At 37.5% G+C, this 15,251-nt stretch overlaps 1 long non-coding RNA gene across 1 annotated transcript; it reads left to right on the forward strand.

Annotated features, from left to right (window-relative positions):
- Positions 1-4,749: 4,749 nt before the first annotated feature.
- Positions 4,750-14,821, forward strand: LOC115301264. The gene is made up of 4 exons (XR_003913054.1): positions 4,750-4,912; positions 11,221-11,389; positions 12,751-12,915; positions 14,750-14,821. It is a non-coding gene; the product is annotated as an uncharacterized LOC115301264 (long non-coding RNA).
- Positions 14,822-15,251: the final 430 nt, after the last annotated feature.

Raw genomic sequence — 15,251 nt, forward strand, 5'->3', positions numbered from 1 at the left:
TATATTTACTTCTACTGAATATTCAATTCATATAAATAATCTCCATTTTTCTGAATTTACCAAGAATACTGAACATAATTTGGCTTTTCATTTAGATCTGCATGGCAGAGGACAAATTATTAGTAGGAGGATACTAATGGCTAAGTCTCATGGCAGCTATATTTCACACTGTAAATCCAACTTCTGGTCTATAGTTCTACAGCAAAATAGCAACAAAATTGTTGTTTAACATCTTTACTTCAGTGCAAAGCAGAGTGGAGTCCATTGACTAGAGGACGTTTCTCCTCCTGTTGCTCTCACACACTCTTCCTTACTATCATGGTCTCCCTCATTCTTCAAGTATGAAGTGCTACAAGGTGCAATGCACATTTGAAGGCAAGAGGGAACAGAGCACTGATTTGCACCTTAAGAAAGACTGAAAGTCACACATTTTTTAAAAGTTTATTTATTTATTTTGAGAGAGAGAGAATGTGTGTATACATGGGGGAGGGGCAGAGAGAGGGAAAGAGAGAGAATCCCAAGCAGGCTTCATGCTGTCAGCACGGAGCCCAACACTGGGCTGGAACTCACATATTGTGAGATCATAACTTGAGCCTAAATCAAGAGTTGTACGCTTAACCACTTAATTGACTGAGCCACCCAGATGCTCCTGGAGGTCACATTTCTTGAGGGAGGCCTATACAGTAAAGTCACAGTGCTTTATTCCTTCCTATTGAGCTATTGGCGATGAAGGTATCCCTGCCCTAAACTTACGACTGGGCATAGCACAATGACGCTGGACAGAGATCAACAACAGCTGACTAGTCACATATACCCACAGCTCAGGGATGAGGCCACTGCACATCATGTAGGCCACATGGGGTCGCACTCAGGAGCAGAGTGACCAGCTAGGGATTGTGGAAGGCAGGACTCAAGATGTCTAGAGAGTGAGTACCCCTAGGTTCCCATGCAAAGATGTGATTAGCTTATTTGAATTATTCTGCAGGCTGTCAGGGAACTGAAACCCGCTCTTCAGGAATAAGCAGAAGCTGAACCTGGTCTATTGGATGAGGAGGGCTTCTTGGGTAGGGGATCTAGTCTCCATAGAGGAGTGAGGAGACCTTGAGATTATGCCATTCTAGGTGCTCTGGATTTCAGCAGTTGTCAAGACAACACACAGTCCTGAGCCTTAATTTTAGGTCTTATACCACAGGGAGGAGTCAGAGGGAAGAGGAGGCTCCTTGAGCAGTCATGGTAAAGAGAAATTTGGGAGAAATTGCATGTTTGCTAGAGATATTTTGCACACATGATTGTAGGTGTGTAAAGGAAAGCCCCCCCCTTCCCTGTCTGCTCCAAAATCCTCAATAACACCTCCTTCAGTAATTCAGGATTTGATTCACGTAGACCCTTAAAGTGAAAGTAAGCAGTGCTATATGTAGCTGCAAGGTTGGCATGGGGTTAGAATAGGGGCTGCCTGTGGAGGTAGTGTTAATGAATCACATTCGTCAGTATTCTGTGACCTTGGTTTTCTGAGTCCACATCTGCTTCCCAGTTTTGCCACACCCTGAAGCTCAGAACCTGGTCTTCAGTCATTTGCCAAATAAATGCCAATCAATGGGCTTTCTCAGCTGATACCCTCTACCAGGCCATGTACTTTCTATAACTGATATATGAACATTCTAAGTCAAGTTTGCTAATACTGAGATCTACTTGTTGCTACTTACCCTTTCTGATACTTTTTTCTGGTTCCATTTCTTTTTTCCTTCTTTCTTTCTTTCTTTCTTTCTGCTGTCTGTCAGTCTTTTTGTAATTCCTTTATAGGTTATACAGCGGAAAAAAATCTTTTAGAAAATATATTACTTGACTTTTCCATTAAGTATCTTCACAGAAGTTACTTGGAGTAAAATTTTATCCTTAAGTGGATTTTTATCTTTCAAATATCTATCTTTGACCTTGTGTTGGAAAATCTTTGAAGAGAATATTATTAACATTTCTAAGAACTCTGTCTGTGGTTGTATTGAAAAAAACAATAAGAAAGAAAATGAAGGGCAGAATATGACTCTGATTCTTATACTCTTCAAAAATATTCAGAAATAGGTGAGAGAAAGTGCACACATCTAAAGTCAGATGAATGATTGAATGCACATTTATAAAATTATTTGAAAAAAACTTTTAATGTTTATTTATTTTCGAGAGAGAGAGAGAGAGATAGTGTGTGAGCTGGGGAGGGTCAGAGGGAGGAAGATACAGAATTGGAAGCAGACTCCAGGTTCTGAGCTGTCAGCATAGAGCAGGACACGGGACTCAAACTCACTAACTGAGATGATGGCCTGAGTCAAAGTTGGGACGCTTAACTGACTGAGCTGCCCAGGTGCCCCAGCACATTTATATAATTATTTTTAAAAATTTTCCGGAAAAGCCTATGTGCATTTGTTGGCTGTGGATACTGCCCTCAAAACATGTAGAGAAATAGACAGAGGAGTAGAAAGAGATGGAAAAATGAAAAAGTAGAAATTCTAAAGCACAGATGTTAGAGGTAGTTCAGGATAAAGTCTCAGAAGTATGTGGATTTCTAGGTTGTCTCTTTTTATTCCTTTTACCTTTCCTGCCAAATTGCCCAAGAGGCATTTTTAAGTTTATTTGACTCATCGACATTTTTTTCACTTCTCAGAAACTCAGTAAGTGGTGAGCTCTGTGGTGAATAGCTGACCCACAGTATAATTTAAAACTCTGTTAGTCTTAACCTTAACCTACTTTGACCTTTCTTCCAATTCGTTTCTGAGGGTGTGGTGAGCATTTACTGTTTTGGGATCCCAGCCCTTTTTTCCATCTCTTTGTAGCAATAGACCTCATTTTGTCTTGGATGATGACCTCATACCATTTTTACCCAACACGATCACCTTCCTTTGTATTTATGCTATCATTTACACTTACATTTGCATAAGCTCATGAATCTCTGCTTTACCTACATTACACTGGTTTGTAAATTATATCCCAGAGGTAAACCAACTCTGTTTGTCCCATTTGTAGGTTTTAACATTCAGTGAAGTGAGGAAGGAATTAAAGCAGATGGTCTAAGATCTTCTCACTCCCTTTTATGGATGGTAGGAATGTTCTTGGCAAAAAGAAAAGAAAGTAGGTGACCCTATATTATCTCCTTGTCAATTTGACCTTTGGCTAATGTTCTTTGCTGGGAAAACAGCCCTTAACTCTGAGCTTGCCTTCTGCTGGATTCCTCTGGCTGAGGATTTCCTGGAAAAATAGAATCAAGGATCCAAAAGACATGGCTTCCTGGCTAGTGTAGTTAATGCCACTCCCTGGAGTTGTTTCATATTTAAATGTTCCAGCTATATGAGGTGCCCCATGAAACTCACCTAAGGGATTCATCTACTCTGAGCCAGAATCTGGGGAGCTCCCACTGATGTCCCAGATGGCTGTTTTGACTGAACTTTATGCTTGTCTGCATCCTTAAAATTGTTTGTAAAGTTGGATATCAGACAAAGTCTCTGATTCTTGGAAGTCTGATTTGACAAACAAGTTCTGTAAGTTAGTTCAGTAACATAAATTGGTAGATAGAGGTGTGAACATACACTAAAGACACCAGCTAAACATGGTCTACACAGGAGTTTAGTAAGGTTCTCTTAGAGTCTCGTATTAGTACTAGAACATGTTAAATCTGTGTCTCATAAGAGCCTGGATGATTAATTTGTATGGCTTCTGTATCTACCTCTGAATATATAATGTTGTAGAGTAGTTTGTTAAAGTAGGATTCCATGGTCTCATTGTTGAATGAAGCTTGACAATCACCGGCAAAACCATCCTGGATCACACCCCCATCCCTGGAGAGGTCTATGTCTAGTGCTCATCTATGTGGGCTGTAAAAATCTGGGTCCCTTGTTTCAGTCAGGAGAACTCACCTCATGTTTAGAACTTGAGGTTAGGCTGATTGAGGTCTTTCTTGAGATTGCACTCAGATGTCACCTCTGTCCACCCACTCTTTCTTCCTTCTCTTGCCTTTCACAGATGTTGACTATGAGGGCATTCCCTCATAAACCTCCTGAATGCTGACCTCTGACCTCTACCTCAGAGTGGGCCTCCAGGAACCCAGGCTATTATGGTAACCTTTATGATTTTCACATTGTGGTCAACAAGTTCACAAACAAGGACGAAGTAGGTACTGCTATTTGACTCTTTGGCGTGTTAGGTAAAAATACGGGATGACTAATTTTTAAAGATCACATTTATTTTCTTAAATGTGTTCACATATAATTCCTTTAGGTTAATGGAAGAAACACATTTTATTGCATTGGTCTAAATTATTTATGTGGAAGTATTTCAGAGAAAATTTAATACTGTGTCATGTGAAATAAAATCATTTTTACATTCACTGCCTTAAAAAGACATAATAATACATAAAAAAGTTTAATTGTTTACAGTTTATCAGTTCACCAGCAATGGATTTGTGCTAATTCAAATTTCTTAAATAGAGTTTTCATTTTGGAAAATATATTTTCTTATGGTAATAATACTTAGATATTTCTGAGAAGGATGAAAACCTAATATACATTCTCTCTTGCTTTCAAGATAAAATAATGTGGTTTCTCTTTATTTATTTTGGATTTATTTATTTCTGGTTAAATATATTTCTATTAATTTAAACCATTTGATTTAAATTCTCTTTAAGATGACAGAAATTCAAACTGACTACCTTCTTAATAAGTATTTATCATTTCCAGGATGTTTCCTCAGGTCCTACAAATAAAAGTCTAGGTAATATTTTTCTTATATCTTCCAGACTTAAGTGAGAGAATGGTGGGAAAGAAGGAAGAAAATAAAGAAGCACCCAACTAATTCTGAAAAACACAGCCATTTAAGAATTCTTCCTTGGGGCGCCTGGGTGGCTCAGTCAGTTAGGCCTCTGACTTTGGCTCAGGTCAGATCTCACGTTCGTGGGTTTGAGCCCCACGTCAGGCTCTGTGCAGACAGCTAGCTCAGAGCATGGAGCCTGCTTCCGGTTCTGTGTCTCCTTCTCTCTCTGCCCCTCCCCCTTTCATGCTCTGTCTCAAAAATAAATAAAACATTAAAAAAATTTAAAAAAATTCTTCCTTTTGTCCATTTGCAAGGACATGAATGGAGCTACAGTGTATTATGCTAAGCAAAGTCAGTCAGTCAAAGACAAACAAGTACCACACGATGTCACTCCTATGTGGAATTTAAGAAACAACAGATGGACAGATGGCATTGGAAGGGGGAGAGAAGAGAGAGGGAAACAAACCACGAGAGACTCTTAAAGATAGAGAACAAACTCAGGATTGATGGAGGGAATGGGTGGGGGGTGGGCTAGATGGGTGATGGGTATTAAGGAGGACACTTGTTATCATGAGCACTTGGTGTTGTATATAACTAATGAATTACTGAATTCTACCTCTGAAACCAATATTGCACTGTATGTAAACTCATTAGAATTTAGATAAAAATGTGGAAGAAAAAAATTCTCAGCAAGTTTTTAAAAAATAGGTTCTGTTGCTTAGGAAAAGAAACATTTAATTTTATAACCAATTACATTAATTATATATTTACTTTGTAGCCAGTAAGAATCACACAGTCAGAGTAAAATGTAGGTTCTTTGAATAAAACAACAACTAATATCCCCCCCAAAAACAATTGAGTAGCTAAGAGCTTCCCTAACAAACGCAGATAGAATAGTTTTCATGTTGAGTTTTATTGATCTCTGGAACAGTAGCTCCCCCTAAACTGAGAACCATACCAGAATTAAGGAAAGATCTTTCCATCTCAGAGACTAGACATTTGGAAGGCAGCCATCATGAGTATAAAATGTGAACCTGGCCAAGTACTTTATTTCTTGTTGGATTCTTGACTATTTCTGACTCTCATCATTTAGAGAGTCATGACTGACAGTGTATAAGCAGTCATTGATCCTGGGAGAAATATCTCCAGGGATCCTCATGGCATTCTTTGGACCATGTCAAATGGGAACATTCTTTTAGTCCCCAAAGTTGCAGAAGTTGGGGGAGAGAACCATGGACTATAGGGCTCTGATTTCACTCTGCACATCTAAGGGTACAAATTGGTTCCAGGTCAGGGTCAAATCAAGAAAAGTCTGAAATGGGTGCCTCTGATCACACCAGAATTGCACTGGAATGTGCACTTGTAAACTTGAAATCTTCATGGGAAACAGAAAGGAATTACAGTTGAAATCGCCAGTCATGGATTTTAGGCCAACCTCACCCCTTCCTAGCTGTGATATTGGGTAAGTCATTTAAATTCTCCAAACTGTTTCTCTTTTGGAAAATGAGAAGCAGTAATATAAATCTGTGTAGTCAGATTAGTGGACATTTCAAGGACAGCTGGATTTTTATGTGAAATCATCCAATTTTAAATGCTCTATTAAATTTTATTTTTTAATTGTATAGATTTTAAAAACATAACTGGATGAGACTTCTCTCGGATAGGCCAAGCACATTCCATCTTTTTTCCTCTGGCCTTCCTTGCTCACTTTCTCAAAAAAAAAAAAAAAAAAAAGAAAAAAAAAAAAAGAAAGAAAAAATGTCTTCCTCCAACCCTTCTTTTTCTCTTTTTTGGTCCCCACACTATAGACTTCAATTCTTACTTCTGCTCTAACACTTCATGAAAATAATGGCTTTAAGAACCCTTGGGAATCCATGTCAATGAACCCATTGAACATTTTTCAGTGTATCTTACTTGACCTCCAAGTAGCATTTGAAAATCTCAAGCACCTCTTCTTAGAAATCTTCTCTTTCATCATTGTCATTGATAAATAATTCTGCTTTTGTTTATCTCACAGGATGCCTCCTTTCAGTATCCTTTTGAGAAGGTGTCTTCCTTTCTACTCTGACCTTTAGGTATTGTCTTTTTAAGATGTCTTCTGGCCCTTTTCTGTTTTTTTTTTTTCACTCTTTTTTCCCTCTCCATAGGTACATCACATCTATGCTCATAGCATCATGTCTGTATTGTACAACAAATGACTCCCAAATGTGCACCTCCAGCCCGAATCTTCTTGAAGTCTACTGAAGTCAATTGTTTTCCATATATCTCATTTTTAGGCAATTCAAACTCAACATACCTTAAAATCCTGATTTTTTTTTCCTGAAACTTGGTCATCCTCTAAGATTTCACATCTCAGTACTTGTTATCAGCATCTATCCACTTGTGCAAATTAGAAATGGGGACAGACTACCATTGTGAATTCCTTCCTCCTTACCTGGAATTTCTAATCCATATGCTTACACATCTCTTAAGTCTTCCACTTCTCTCAACTGCAAGACTATCACCTTGGCCCAACCCACAAACTCCACATTGAAATGACCTCTATTCTCTCTTTTTTAATGCATTTAATAGAAACTGATTTATTAATTTAAAAAACCTGATTATGTCCTTCCTCTGCTCAAAACCACTCATGGATTGGTAACTTTTTTGGGGAAATTTTTTTCTTTCCAATTTTGTGTTCTAAGACCTGTTTACTTATGTGATCTGGTCATCCTTCTCCTGACTAGTTTATCACAAATTGCTTTTCATCTTATACTTTACCCCCTTGTACTTCTTTTGGTTCCTAGAATTCACAAGGATCCTTTCTGTCTTCAACCTAGACTTCACATTGTTTTTCTGACACCTCTTTATTCTTGCTCTCTTGAACTCATCAAGCATCACTGCCACCATAGACTTTGCTGACCCTAGACTTGTTTAGATTCTCCTCTAGTGTGCGATCTTATAGCACTCCCTATTTTCACATCATGACACTTACTAAAGTGTGTGATTATATTTATGCCATTGTTTAGTCACTGAGGTCTCCCTGCTAGTCTGTAAGCTGCAGAGGAATGGAAATATATTTTTGTTCATATTCATAATTATATTCTAAATGCTTAGAAAAGGTTTTGAGGGTGCTTGGGTGGCTCAGTCGGTCAAGCATTCAACTCTTTGTTTCAGATCAGGTCATGATCTCATGTTTTGTGAATTGGAGCCATGCATTGGGCTCCAGGCTGACAGTTTGGAGCTTGCTTGGGATTCTTTCTCTCCTTCTCTTTCCCTGTCCCTCCCCTGCTCACTCTCTCTGTCTCTCATGAAGTGAATAAATAAACTTAAACATTTTTAGAAAAGGTTTAGGGGTCCCTGGGAGGCTCAGTCATTTAAGCATCTGACTCTTGGTTTCGGCTCAGATCATCATTTCATGGTTTGTGAGTTTGAGCCCCACATCAAGCTCTCCGCTAACAGCATGGAGCCTTCCAGGAATTCTCTCCCTCCCTCCCTTTCTGCCTATTCTCCACTCTCCCTGTCTCTCAAAATAAGTAAACTTAAAAAAAGTTTAAAAAAAGAAAAGATTTAATAAATATTGAGTGAATGATTTTGAATGTTTTACTTTCATACTGTAATATCTTATATATCTTTAGAAGTAACAAAAGTATGTTTTGTGATACATAATAATAACGTGGTCTCTTTTCCATCTGGGTGTTGGGATGTTACATCATCGAATCTATTTTGCTGTCTACAGAAAGCATAACACCTAGATAAATGTTTATCTAAGCTCTGTCTTTATTAGAGAAGTTAGAAAATAATTTATTTCTTTTTTATTAAGTCATTGATCTTGAAGAAAGTGTTTGCGTAATGTGAGAGTCTGGAACAAATGTCACTGCTAAGGGAAAGGATCTTGGGAGGCTACTTGCTTCCAGCATCTGTTTTAAATGAGCTACTTTAAACTCTCAGCTTCAGTCTGATTGGTCTTCTTCTGTTTCCTCCACTCCGTCATTTTCTTCTTTTCCTCACATACTCTTCACTCTGTTCTCTTCAATTGCTATTTTGATTGAAAGTGCTCATTTATACACAGGACATTTTTGCATAGAAACTTTCAGTCTCATGAACTCCTCATATTATTTAGAAACTTTGTCAGATCACTTTTTTACAAATCCAGCATAAATTCTTGGTCTACTACTTAGAAGACCCTTCTGAAGTGCTTCACTTCCTTATTTTTATGCTACATTCTTACCATAACTGCAACTCCTTTACCCTTATGGCCATTACCTTTGAGTTTATAGGACTTCTGAAAGCATCTTGAGACTCATAGATGCAAGCCTTAGCTGAAATCTCAGTACAGATGACAAAAACCTGGTCACAGCTCTGTTTATCACACTGTTGATTGTTCTTGGAGTATCTATTGCAAATTCCAAGTCATTCTTTAAGATCCCTCTCCACTCCATTCCTGCCTCAGAAATCTGAGAGGGCCACTTTGTCTTCTTCACAAAGAAAATAACATCAACAATTAAACTCTTCTATATTCTAAGCAAAGAACCCTTGCTGGAATTTCTAGGAAATTATCTAGAGAATGGAGTTTCATGGAGTTTTGGGATGATGGTGGGATTTGGAACCAACAGCCAAGAAAGAATTCTCGAAGACATCTTTGGTGCAAAAAGGTGATTTTGTTAAGGCACAGGGAAAGACCCATGGGCAGAAAGAGTTTCACTGGTGTTGTGAAGAAGGACTACTTATGTTCTGTGGAGCTGGGGGAGGTAAAGCCAAGAGGCAGTTTCTTAAAGGAATTCCCATATGCTAAAGAGTATTTATAGATTACTAGAGACCCAGCTATTATCAAGTCAAGGGTCTTTTTCTCTCTGGCAAAACATTATCATTAAGATAATAAGGAGTTCATGGAGATTAGGCTATTGATAAGATTGTCTTTTTCTTGTAAAATTACTAAGAAACTTGTAAACTGATGGAGACTCTATCAGTTTAACCATTTGTTTTCTGTCCTCTCCTTTGTCCTTGGACAGCCAGGAATGCCTGAAAAATGTCACACAAATTCCACGGGGTGGGGCAGGTGTTTGTGGCTCATCAGCCTGCTTTATGCTCCCTTATCATCTAGATATTGTTCTTTATTCTTACTTTACCCTCTGACAGAGAAAGAGGCAGTATTTGACTCGTTTCATATTTATTCATTTTACATTCTCTTCCCCACCAACTGCAGTTTGGCTTCACATCTTTTACTTTCTGGTGGAGTTTGCTAATATCACCCTAATTGCCAACTACAGAGAATATATTTTACTTCTGAAATAAGGTTAACACATCTCTCAGACTTTTTCTTTGTGTCTCTCCCTTAGTTCAACACCGTTGACACTCATTCTCTCTTAATTTTCTTTTTTTAACTCTCTGATCCTTGTCTGTCTCCTTTGGGTGTGTCTCTTCTCCCACACATGAAATATCGACTTGCTAATGATTCATTATTGGTTGCCTTCTTGTCATTTTTTTAAAGCTTTTTTATTTATTTTGATAGGGAGTGCTAGTGGAGGAGGGACAGAGAGAGACAGAGAGAATCGCAAGCAGGTTCCTTGTTTTTAGCCCCAGTGTGGGGCTTGAACTCATAACCTGTGAGAACATGACTTGAACTGAAGTCAAGAGTCAATGCTTAACTGACTGAGCCCGAGCCACCCAGGCACCCTGAGTTGCCTTCTTGTCTTACTCTCATGCAGCATCCCAGTAATTTTTTCTACACCTTTAAATTTGATTGCTATCCATACAGCGTGGCCACTGTACGGTGGTGAGTAGTTGGAGCTCAGGTAATCGCTCTTTAGAATGTTGGGCCTTCCACTTCTTCGCTCAATGCTCATGAGAAAGTCACTTCACATGTTTGAAACTTAGCTATTTTATGTACCTTCCCAGCACCACTAAGCAGCCTAAGTTTATAGCTCCTTAGAGTAGAAGCCAGAAAATAGCTTGTTTAATATTTATATAAATAATGTAAATTTACATAAATATAAATAATAATAAATATATACAATCATATATAATTATATAAATATTATTAATATAATACTAAAAATAAAATATGATATATTCTATATAAGCATATATAATATATTAAATATATAACATATAAATTTTAAATATATAAGCATTTAAATATGAACATATTATATAATATATAACATATTTTGTTTTATGTATTATATGAATAATTAATATTTTATATAATCATATATATGATTCCTATTTACCATGTTATTTATATTTTAATATAATATGTTAAAATAGTATATGTATAATTATTTTTATATATTAGTACATATTTTTATATATTTTATATGTACCATTATGATATATTTTATATATTATATATAATAAATATAAATATAAATAAATATAATATATAATGAATATATAATGAATATAAACAAAAATTATTTTTATATAATTTATTAATTTTTATAACTGAAGATACTCAAGATATACCCCAGACTTTGCAATCTGACTACTGGCTGAAGCCTATGACTTGGAAGCTAGTGACGCAAAGAAGCAGGGACATCTGGTGGAGTTGGCGGTATCCAGGTTCAGAATGCTGAGGCAGATGCTGTAGCAATAGTATCCATCATTTGGCTTTGGTGAGGTGAGTTTGGGTGTTTGTGAACACGTGTGCCCCAGTGACAACAGGGTTGACTCAAGGGGATGAGTGTCACCAGTGAATTTGGGCCTTTGATTCTTGGGGTTTGCCATGTAGATTTTAAGCCTTCCTGGAACAGAGATAAGCAAACTAGGCCCTAAATAGGTTTATTTTCCATAAGATAGTTAGAGCAATTTTGCAAGAGGAAACAGATTTCTTTCCTGTCTAATGAGTTTATTTCTGCCTTGCTTGATGAATCTGGAATGATTTCACCTAAAGCAAAGGGGAAAGGCAATTTTCCCAATAAGAATAAGAAACCACCTAGCATCTCCAATCTATAACTAAAATCAGTGCCCTTGAGTGAGTGGAGAGGTATTTTTAAAATAAAACTGAAAAGTGCAAGGTTTAAGGTTAAGGATGGCTCAGTTTTGCTATTTTTATATGAGAATCTAGAGCTGATGTGTAAGAATAGATTCTGTGGGTATTAGATCAAGGAAAAAGAGTCTCATCTTAGACTAGATTGAATATGCTAATAGAGGTTCACACACTCATAGCTGGGAGTTGGATTAATTGTTTACATTGTTCACTGATTGAAATCTGGGCCTGGTTACTAAAGCTAAAGTAATTTGACATGCCCAAAATACCTAGTATATTCTAGACTAAAGGTCAGCAAATTAGAGCCTTGGGAGTTAAATCTAGTCAATGGCCCATTTTTGTGTTTTATTTTTATTTTTTAATGGCCTGTGAGCTAAGATAGATTTTTGTGTTTTTAAATAGTATCAATTTAAATTGGTATACAAGTACCCACATTATACTCTTGATTGTGTGCCTTAGTCTAAAATATTTACTATTTTTCCCTTTATGAAAAAAGTTTGCTGATTCTTCATCTAGTTTCTAAAGGAAAGAATCTCAAATTCATGGAGATGAGATGATGGATTCTCTTTGTCCTATATTACCTAATTATTTTCTGCTAAATTTATCCCCTAAAAAGACCTTTTTTCACTTTCTATTCATGTGGCTGACATACAGTGAGGGCAAGGAGGAGAATATCTGGATCACAGGGCAAGCAGTGAGACTGTTATGACCAATGTAAAAATTAATCAACAATTAAGACCCCTGGACTCAGATCTCTTAGGAGTAAGGGTTTGGGTTATATCACTCAATAAAGAACCCTCACCACCGAGTAGCTGGTTGAGAGCAAAGGAAATATGGTTTAGATAAAGGGGGAAGAATGCTATAAATTCTAAATGCAGCCTTGGGACCACCTGCTGTATCTACATGTTTATTTTTTTTTTGTTCTTTTATGTGTTATGTATACATTTGAATATTCTAATAAATCTTCCTTCTAATTCTTTTCTCTTTTGTAGACAGGCAGGAAACATTACACTCTGGCCTGTAATTTATAGAACATTGAGCAACAAGAGACTACCATGACAGAACTAGAAGAATAATGACATCATTCAAAGATCCTGGATTTGGCATTATTTGCTGTATTGATGAAATCTTGGGACATCTCCCTTGGGGGAGTAAGAGTAAGTTATTTGTGGAATCTATCTATCTGTCCCTGTTGTTTGCATGGTTAAATAATAGAGAAATGTGTATATAGGAAGATGCAGACTCTAATGACACAAATTATCTTTGGCTTCCCAGCACCTTTGAATACTCTACTTTAGGGCATTTCTTAATTTATAAGTCAATTCTTCCACAAAGTCAAAGCCACAAATTCGTTCTCCCAGACTCTACTCCACTACTGGAATGTGGGCATATTTTCTGAGTCTGCAAATCACACAGACCTACTGAAGACTCTAATTTGGAAGCTAGTGATACAAATGAAGACGTAGCATACGCGCTCTATCCTGATGAGGGAGGCACTAGTTACAATGAGTCTCCAAAAGTTGCAGGCATACTACCAGTAGTATCAAGTGCAGAGTATGCAAAGTGAGACATACAATTTTGTGTGGCTGGAGCCTGTAATGAAGACAGTCCTGTAACTAGGAGAGTTTCTGCAGGCTTTTTGGCTCCAAAGTCTAATCATCTGATTCTCCTGGAGAGTCTATGAACTGTTAAATATCCTATTAAATGAGATCTTTCTTTTAGGCTAATTAGAATCAGTTATGCCCCCCCTTCTTTTGCCCTTAGGAACTTAATACACTCTTCTATAACATCTCAGCCATCAGTTAGCTTTGGCACTACAACCCACCAGAGCACAAACTTGTGTTTTAAGAGAATAGTAATTTCTTATCTCCCCCCTCTAAGAGTCAGAATTTTTTTTTCTAGTTTCACCTGGACTCATTTAGGTGGGTGCAGTTACCTGGCTGATCACCTGGGGCCTTGTTGGTTTCTGCTGGCTTCACTCACATGACTTGTAGTTGGTGCTGGCTGTGAGCAAGCGATGGGTGTGATGTGAGCACATGCTTACAGTAGGCTCTCTTATTTTATTCTTATGTGAAAACTGTCAGCGCTTTTCAAACTGTGCTTGTGTCACATTTGATAATATCTTGTTGGCCAACTCAAGTCTCATGGCTAAGTCTAGATGCAATGAGTAAACAATCAGAATTTACCTCTTGCAAAGTGACAGGGCAATCAGGTATGTAGACAATGATGGAAGAATTTGCAGCCTGTTTTGTAATCTCCCTTACCAACATATAATGTTTATTTTATTTGACTCCCAGAATTTTGAATAACCTCCTTTGAAGCTTTTACACCTTTGAATGTGCTTTTTTCACTTCTAAATTACTATTTCTCCTTAGTCTTCCTGGGTAAATCTCCATGCCGTATTGTTTTCATAATTTAAGACTTCACTTCTTCAGGCTGAATGAATTGGTTTTCATCTCAACTCCCACCAAATGGTGTGCGTCTATCACTTATAGTACTTATTACATGGCGCTCCATCACTAAATACCCACTTGACAACAATTACGCAGAAGATGGAGATTTCCTAGGGCCTACCACAGTGTTTAGCAAATCCCTACTGTTGAGTTTCTCTTTTCTCTGGGGCTTATTAGCAATGACCTGTGTCCTGGCAAAATCTATTACAGAGCCAAAGAATTTTTAGATTTCTGAGCAGTCTCTCTATGTTCAGGCTATTATAGTTATGTGAGGCCTAGACCTTTCATATACTCCTCAGTGTTAATCCAGATTCTTAGTAAACACCCATAAGCTAGAGATTTTGACTAGAATATTTCTGAAACATGCTCTAACTCCTACAATTCCTGCCTCTCCTTTATTAAATAAATCAAAAGAGAATATAAAAGGGAATACTATTGGCCCACACCAGTCTGGATTATTGGGGCAGTTACGGCTTAAATGTAATCTGTATTTTGCTTAGATGGATTTCAATGTTTTTTATTTTCCTTTTCCTTTTAGAAAAGTGGAAAATAAATCACCCGTTTCATCCAATTTATTTCTTCTGAGAAGCTGAACAGAATGCTCATAAGTTGTATATTTACGCTTCATCCTTTCACTGACCTAGTTGAAGTTCAACTATTTCCAAAGGATTAGCTAAAAATAAGATCGCATATATTCTGGTATTTCGGTTATCCCAAACAAAAATGTGAAGTCGCTTAGAACTCAGAGGCTATTTAGGGACTGCCCAATTATCCTAGCAGAGCCAATATTTTCTTTTTTTTCCCTTTCCCCTTCCCCCCAGTGTTCCTCCAAATCCGGGCCCTATCAGGTAGTCATGGCCAGGGAGGATCTCCTTTCCTCACCCTCTTAGTGGTAGGAGAATGGAAAATGGTCTATTGGTCACATTTGAGCTCTGGCAGCTGCTGTGTTGGCAGCAATTAGGGAAGATTTTAAATGAACGACTGGCTGCTGGAAGTTTTTGGATTTGGGGGTTGATGTTATCACAAGTATTCACCTGGTC

Source organism: Suricata suricatta, chromosome 1 (assembly GCF_006229205.1).
Source record: "Suricata suricatta isolate VVHF042 chromosome 1, meerkat_22Aug2017_6uvM2_HiC, whole genome shotgun sequence".
Lineage (NCBI taxonomy): Eukaryota > Metazoa > Chordata > Mammalia > Carnivora > Herpestidae > Suricata > Suricata suricatta.